Source organism: Bison bison, unplaced genomic scaffold, assembly GCF_000754665.1.
Source record: "Bison bison bison isolate TAMUID 2011002044 unplaced genomic scaffold, Bison_UMD1.0 scf7180017864100, whole genome shotgun sequence".
NCBI classification, from domain to species: domain Eukaryota; kingdom Metazoa; phylum Chordata; class Mammalia; order Artiodactyla; family Bovidae; genus Bison; species Bison bison.
In genome coordinates, this window is record NW_011494672.1 from 212,362 (window position 1) to 220,114 (window position 7,753).

The 7,753-nt window shown below is 45.3% G+C and overlaps 1 long non-coding RNA gene across 1 annotated transcript in view; it reads right to left on the minus strand.

Moving 5' to 3' along the window:
* LOC104987586 overlaps positions 1–2,791 on the minus strand; it is a 6,795-nt gene extending 4,004 nt beyond the window's left edge. Inside the window, exon 1 of the long non-coding RNA XR_825147.1 lies at positions 2,650–2,791. This is a non-coding gene — a long non-coding RNA (uncharacterized LOC104987586). The remainder of the gene's footprint in view (positions 1–2,649) is intronic.
* Between the last annotated feature and the right edge of the window lie 4,962 nt (positions 2,792–7,753).

Here is a 7,753-nt window from a genome sequence, read left to right on the forward strand (position 1 = left end):
ATTTTCTATAAAGATGAGCAATAAACTGGTCTTGCTCCTAAGGAGTTGCTATTCTAAGTTTTTTCAAACTAATCACATCACCCAAAAGCCTTGTTAAAAATGCACATTTTTTGTTGACTTCCCTGGCAGTCCAGTGGTTAAGACGCCATGCTTCCAGTGCAGGGGAAGGAAGCAGGTTCAATAATTGGTTGGGGAACTAAGACACCACGTGCCACAAGGCGAAGCCAAAAAAAAAAAAGCATATTCTTGGGTCTCAACGGGCAATTACCCAATCCCCAAATCTGATTCAGCAAGTCTAGAGTTGGCACCCCGTAATCTGCCCTTTTACAGACAACTCCAAGTGACTTTTATACAAGAGGCTCCTGGGCCACGTGAGGGGAAACACTGACCAAGATCACCCACTAAGTGGCAAGACTAGACTTCAACTCTTGATTCTCTCCCTGTATTATAAAAGCCCATCAGAAGAAAGTGCTTGAGTCTGTATTCTCTTTCATGAAGGTAAAAGCTAACAAGGAAAGATCTATATAATAAGAAACTAGCATATCTGACTCTAACTGAATAAATGAAATATAGACCAAAGTTTTTACTCTGCCTCAAAGTCAAGAAGGCCAGGAGAACCAGTGGTTTTTAAACTCAGGATTTCAGCATTGTCCTGTGTATGATTTGTCATACTGTTCCATTCTCTGTGTGAAATGGCACAGCCTGTAATACTCTACCCAGCTCTCCTCTCATTCCACTCAATTTTAGCTTCTTTTCAACAGTCTGAGGGTGGGGGTAATTAAATACTTTGGTAGGATTATCCTACTAATATCCTTACCAGGTGTCCCTCCCACCCCACCCCCAAGATCCCTTCTCTCATTTTGATAATGTGATCACCCTGAGGCCTGAAAGATTAAAACTTTATTATTCATGCCTAAGTGAAATGAAGCAGAAAAGTTTAAAACTTACACATAACTAAGAGGCAGTGAGGGAGTAGGAAGGAAGATTTGTTTTCCTTTGTGTACTGCTAGACATTACATTATAGGCTGTACATTATAGGTATCCCTGGGTAGCTCAGCTGGTAAAAAATCCACCTGCCATGTGGGAGATCCCAGTTTGATTCCTGGGTTGGGAAGATCAACTGGAGATGGGCTAGACTACCCACTCCAGTATTCTTGGGCTTCCCTGGTGGCTCAGACTGTAAAGAATCTGCCTCCAATGTGGGAGATCTGGGTTTGATCCCTGGGTTGGGAAGATCCCCTGGAGGAGAGCATGGCAACCCACTCCAGTATTCTTGCCTGGAGAATCCCCATGGACAGGAGCCTGGGGCTGGGGGGTACCCTGCAGTCCATGCGATCCCGAAGAGTTGGACATGACTAAGCACATTTACTGCCAGGAAATAAGCCATAACCAGTACAAGAGCTATCTTGGGGTTATTTTTTAATGTTCAAGTGCTGAAAAAACAAACAAACACACCATAAAGCCAGCCTTACAGGCAGATCCAGAGAGTAAGGAATTCAAGTAGAATTCTGTTTTGTTAGGAAAGCAAGGAAAAAGGTTCAAAAAAGTAAAGTCCATAAATAAAGCAAATTTTTAAAAGACTAGGAAAAAAGTAAAGTTCAAATAACACTGTAAAAAACATTTACCTTTCTTAAAAACAGATATATGTACATTTCACATTCCAAGTCCCTCAGCTTCAGAAAAGGTGTTTATAACAACTGATAAAACCAATTTAATGAACACCAAAGGCATACCATTCCACAACAGGTTACTAACTGGTGGAGATGGAATAAGATTAGACAAGATTTTTGGATAATGGTGGAATTCAGGTGACATTTAAAATAAATCAGTCCTGAGAGTTCCCTGGTGGTCTAGTGGTTAGGATTCCGAACTTTCACTGTTGTGGCAGGGGGTTAATCCCTGTGACTGAGATCTGGCAAGCAGGGCAAAGCCAAAAATAAATAAATAATAAAGCAATCCTCAGGTGGGCTGGGAAAAAAGCAGGGCTGTGTGTCATGAGGGTAACATCACACTGGGCTGAGACGCTGACTCAGGATGCACAAGCTTAAGACAAATACGCATGTTGCCTCCAAAAAACCTCAGCTGTGCACCATAGCCGGCTATGGACACTGCTCAGCATCTCCAGGCAACATTTCAAACAGCAACGTCTTTCCTTCCACTCTAAACAACAAGGCTTCCCAGCTCCGACCCTGAGTTCAATGAACAAAAGCAGTTTTTCCAGGTTTTCAGTGTCAAGAGCCAAGCAACCAACAAGGCCCCCAAACGTGGTCTCAGGTTGGCTACCAGGGATCCTCAGCCCCTCGCAGCCCCCGCAGCCCCGGTGCCTGGGCTCCTGCCATCTCCCCAGCTCCCGGGTTCTTCCCGACCCGCCGGGACTCCCAGCACACTCCGGCCCGGCCAGGTGCCCACACGCACGCTCAGCGGAAGGAACACTGACCGGTCGCCGGACCAAGGTCACCGAGCGACCCGGAAACACTCGGGTCCGCCCCTCGTGCAGACCAACACAGTCAAGGAATGTCCTCTTTATGATAGCAGAACTCTGCCGTGGTCCCTACAAACCTCAGCCCTCCTCCTCACTCTGGGGAGACCCTGTCGGGCACGAAGAGCTACAGCCAAAAGTCTAGCAAGAGGCCTGCACAAGTACCTTACCTGAGGCGCGGACTCCAGGGGTTGCGCATGCGCAAAGTGTGGCAGAGCCCTCCCCTCCCGGGCGTTGGCCCCGCCCCCAGACCGTAATTACCGCTTACTGTGCACGACTGAAACGGCTTAGCAGTAGCAGCAGCAGCAGCAGCAGCAGTGCTCTTACTACCCTGGTGGCTCAGCCTCAAAGAATCTGCCTGCAATGGAGGAGCTACAGGAGACACAGGTTCGATCCCTGGGTCAGCAAGATCCCCTGGAGAAGGGCCAACTCTTTGTGACCCCATGGACTGTAGCACGCCAGGCTACTCTGTCCATGGGGATTCTCCAGGGTTGCCATGGCCTCCTCCAGGGGATCTTCCCAACCCAGGGATCAAACCCAGGTCTCCCACATTTCAGACTGATTCTTTACCATGTGAACCACCAGGGAAGCCCAACATATACACAGTACTACATATAAAATACATTACCAGCAAAGACCTAACGTTTTAGCACAGCAAACTATAGTCAATATTTTGTAATAACCTATGAGAAAAAGAATCTGAAAAAATACATAGATATATATGTATGTATAACTGAATCACTTTGCTGCACACCTGAAACTAATACAACTAAATAAAAAGGAAGAAACTAGGAGCTTATAAATAAACACTTCAATTAAAAACATACTTCAATTAAAATAAATCCTTCAATTATGTACTTAATAAACAAATACCTCAATTAAAAACAAACAGGGACCTAGGAAGTTTGCTGTCCATTCTCCCATGGACATCTCAGAGGAAGACTAGCTAGTCAATCTGGTGGAATCCTCGAGTTGAATCCTTCCAACTACCTGACATGAGGCAGCAGAGATTAGTCTAGATAATCCACTGCTGCTGGTTGCCAAAGGGCACCTACTGGACAGAAGGGCCAGGATGTTGGTGATGGCGCAGGCTTCCCTTCAGATGGCCCAGGACACAGAGCAGTGGGGAGCTGTGGCCTCTGGCGGGCGGGCACTGTCCCTGAAGCAGGGGCAGCAGGGGCAGAATCTCTGTTCTGCCAGCTGCTATGCTCTGGAGGGAGTGGCTCTCCCATCACCCTCAGCCTAGGAGACCAAAGTGTTACCAGATACACCATCCTGGATCCCGAATATTTCCATCATCCACTAACTCACGGACTCCATCCTGACTTCCTGATGGTCAACTTCTGATAAGGGGAGCCAGTTTTTAGTAAACTCTCCAAATACAGAGGTTACTCCCTTTCCCTACGTATTGGATTCCAAGGTCAATTTGAATCTTGAACTGCCCTGAAAGTAGAACATCTCTTGCTAAAGAAGAGGGTGGGGGTGGGGGAGGAAACACAACATAATCTGAAGGGGCACCCCAAGGAAGATGGCACAGGAAGGGCCAGTTTACCTGCCTCTAAAAAGCAGCCTTGGGTCAATCAACACACAGGAGCTCTCTGCTATCTAATACCTGCTTTGCTCATCAGTCTTGATTTCAATCTCCTTAGACTTTTTAAAAAGTCACCCGTACTCTGGGTGGGTGGAAGTGTCTATGTGTGTATGTGTGTGTGTAAGTTCACAGCCTGGGAGAAAAAATTAAAGGAAAAGAAGGCAAGAGGGACCAGTCTCTTTAAACTGAAGGAAAGGAGCTTCATATAAACCTCCCAGACTCAGCAGAGCCAAGAATCAGTACCATCTGAGAGGTCCAGCACCACTTGCCTCAGGCCTGGGTGGATCCAGCTGAACAGGAAGCTGGGATTTTGCAGAACCAGAGGTCCACCTGCAAATGCATCATCTAATCCCAATTATTCTGCAATCATGCATGAAGGTTGACAGGTTGCCCTGAGTTTAGGGAGACTAACAAAAATCAGACCTCACATTACCAATTCTAGACAGCCCCTAAATCTTCCTAATCACAGGCATTAGTATCAGAACAGGATCCAGTCACTCTTTTTTTAATGTCACTGTTTGAATTAATGTCTTAAGTTCTACCTTCCCTAGGGAAACAAAGACTCTGTACAATATAAGAGATAATCCCACTAAGCCACTTGGCAGGGAGTCCAGTCTTACACCTTTTCTTTTTTGGGAGGGAGATTCTGAAATACACAACCTTTCCACCTACACTGAATAACGTCCTATTATTATGTACGGTAATAAGAGCTTCAAGGGGTAGTGCTGTATGGAAATACAAAAACAGGACTTCCCTGGTGGTGCTGCTGCTGCTGCTAAGTCACTTCAGTCGTGCACGACTCTGTGTGACCCCATAGACGGCAGCCCACCAGGCTCCCCCATCCCTGGGATTCTCCAGGCAAGAACACTGGAGTGGGTTGCCACTTCCTTCTCCAATGCAAGAAAGTGAAAAGTGAAAGTGAAGTCGCTCAGTTGTGTCTGACTCTTTGAGACCCCATGGACTGCAGCCCACCAGGCTCCTCCATCCATGGGATTTTCCAGGCAAGAGTACTGGAGTGGGGTGCCATTGCTTTCTCCACCCTGGTGGTGCAGGGGATAGAAATCCACCTGTCAGTGCAGGGGACATGGGTTCAATCCCTAGTCCGAGAGGATCCTAGTCCTGGAGGATCCCACATGCCATGGAGCAATGAAGCCTGTATGCCACGACTACTGAGCCCATGCTCTAGGGCCCGGGAGCCGCAACTAGTGAGCCCATGTGCCTAGAGCCTGTACTCCACAAGAGAAGCCACCGCAATGAGAAGCCCGTGCACAGCAACTAGAGAATAGCCCCCGCTCTCTGCTACCAGAGAAAGCCTGAGCACAACAAAGGCCTGGCACATTTAAAAATAAAAATAAAGATGAATAAATCAATAAAATTAAAAATGTAAAAAGACATAGAAAAATAGCAAGACTCAAATATTTTAATTTTACTAACTTAAAAAAAATAATCACAAATATAATGAAACCTAGCTACTCATTTTAACTCTGAAACCTCTTAGGTCAGTTCTTTCCCTTCAGTAAAATGGAGATTAAAACTTCCTGTCCCACATCCACCACCTGCCTCACTGAGACACTTTCTGTTGACCGGTATAACTTCGTCAACTCTATGATGGACATGCTTTCCACATTTCTGAAATTGGAATGCACCTCACAATCAATGGATACATTTAATACTGTGTTTATCCCCAAATGCTGTTATTGAATATAATGTTCTAGAATCCAGGGAATTTATTTCCCTTGCGGTCATAAAAATCCATCTCCTTAGGAGGTAAGATTTTTTTTTCAGTGAAAAGTCGCGGGGCCTTGTTTCTCATAGCCTGCAAAGTAGCACCACAAATGCATTGGTAGAGACAATTACACTGGGGCCTCTAACAGAGATCTTGCTGTAACCATCTGTCTGCCAGGGGATTCAGCTGCACTGCCTACATTCCTGTCCCAGCTCCTCAAATGTCTGACTCTACTTCCCTCCTGTAAAACTCCAATTAACCCATCTGTAAAATGGTAACAACAGTAACATTGATTTCATAGGGCTATTTAGTGAAGCTACATGAAATCATCCATGTAATGTTACCAGCGTGGCAGGATGTCTGCTACATACAGGTGATCAATAATGTTGGGTATTATTTTAATTTATATATGGATATGAATGACTGTAGCAGCGAGGTAATGATGCACAACTAGGAGCTAACTTCCTCAGTGTTAGCATGAGTTTAGAGAAAGGGAAATGTGGATTTTAAAAAACTATGTTCATAAGGCTACAGGAAAAAAAATGGAGGAAGAGTAAGGAGAAAGATTTGGAGAAGAGAATGGGATAAAGAAGAAAAAAATGCTCACTAGATGTATACCGAAAGTCGACTTAAGAAGAAGCCAACGAGAATACATTTTGACCCAGAAAGTATACTAGACAAGATGTATGCTAAACTGCTGAGACAAAGAGACTGCAGAAATCCAGTGGCTGCCACAAGACAGGCAATTGTATTCTTCCACACACAGTTCATGATATTGGTTCTATGTAGGGTAGGTGATGGGATGGTGATCCACCGCATGTTGAGTTCCTGTATCTCGTTGGTCTGCCATCTCCTAGAGGGCTGTTTTTGTCTGAATTAGCAAGTCTGGCTTACCAGCATCATGTCTGTCCTCCAGGTGTAGGAAAGGGGAGAGAGAAAAATTAGAGAACAATCAACTTTCTGTGTCCAGGTCCTGAAGAAAAGTTTGCACACACTACTTCTACTCAGGTCCCATGAGCCCCAGGGCCACACCAAGATGCAAAGGAGGTGAGGATAATAGTCCAGTTCAATCAAAGAAAAAAGAAGAGAGTATTGCTGGGGAAAATCTATGTCACAGAGAGTGAGCGTTTCACTTCAGGGACCTTGAACCAGAAGGACATGAACTCAGAGAACAGGAGACACCATTATATTGTATGTTTCCCTTGACAAAGCATCTCCCTTCTAGGAATCATACATATCTGTTGTCAAATAGGCCACCTATTACTATCCCTCTATTCTGAAGGAGATCAGCCCTGGGATGTCTTTGGAAGGAATGATGCTGAAGCTGAAACTCCAGTACTTTGGCCACCTCATGCGAAGAGTTGACTCATTGGAAAAGACTCTGATGCTGGGAGGGATTGGGGGCAGGAGGAGAAGGGGACGACAGAGGATGAGATGGCTGGATGGCATCATGACTCGATGGACATGAGTCTGAGTGAACTCTGGGAGTTGGTGATGGACAGGGAGGCCTGGCGTGCTGCGATTCATGGGGTCGAAAAGAGTCGGACACGACTGATTGACTGAACTGAACTGAACTGAACTGAAGGTATATTATGAGTTCAAAATAACACAACTAGTCATCATCAAAAGGTGTACAAATACAAATGCTGGAGAGGGTGTGGAGAAAAGAAAAGCCTCCTACACGTCCTACACCTCACCTTCCTGTGGGTGACAATGGTGCAGCAACTACAGAGAACAGTATGGAGTTTCCTTAAAGACACAGAAATAGAGCTTCCATATGATCCAGCAATCTCACTCCTGGGCATATATCTGGAAAAAAGGAAAACTCTAATTTGAAAAGATAAGTGCACCCCAAAGTTCATAGTAGAACTACTTACAATAGCCAAGATGTGGAAGCAAACTGTCTACTGACAGGTGAATGGATGAAGAAGATGTGATATATATACAATGGAATACT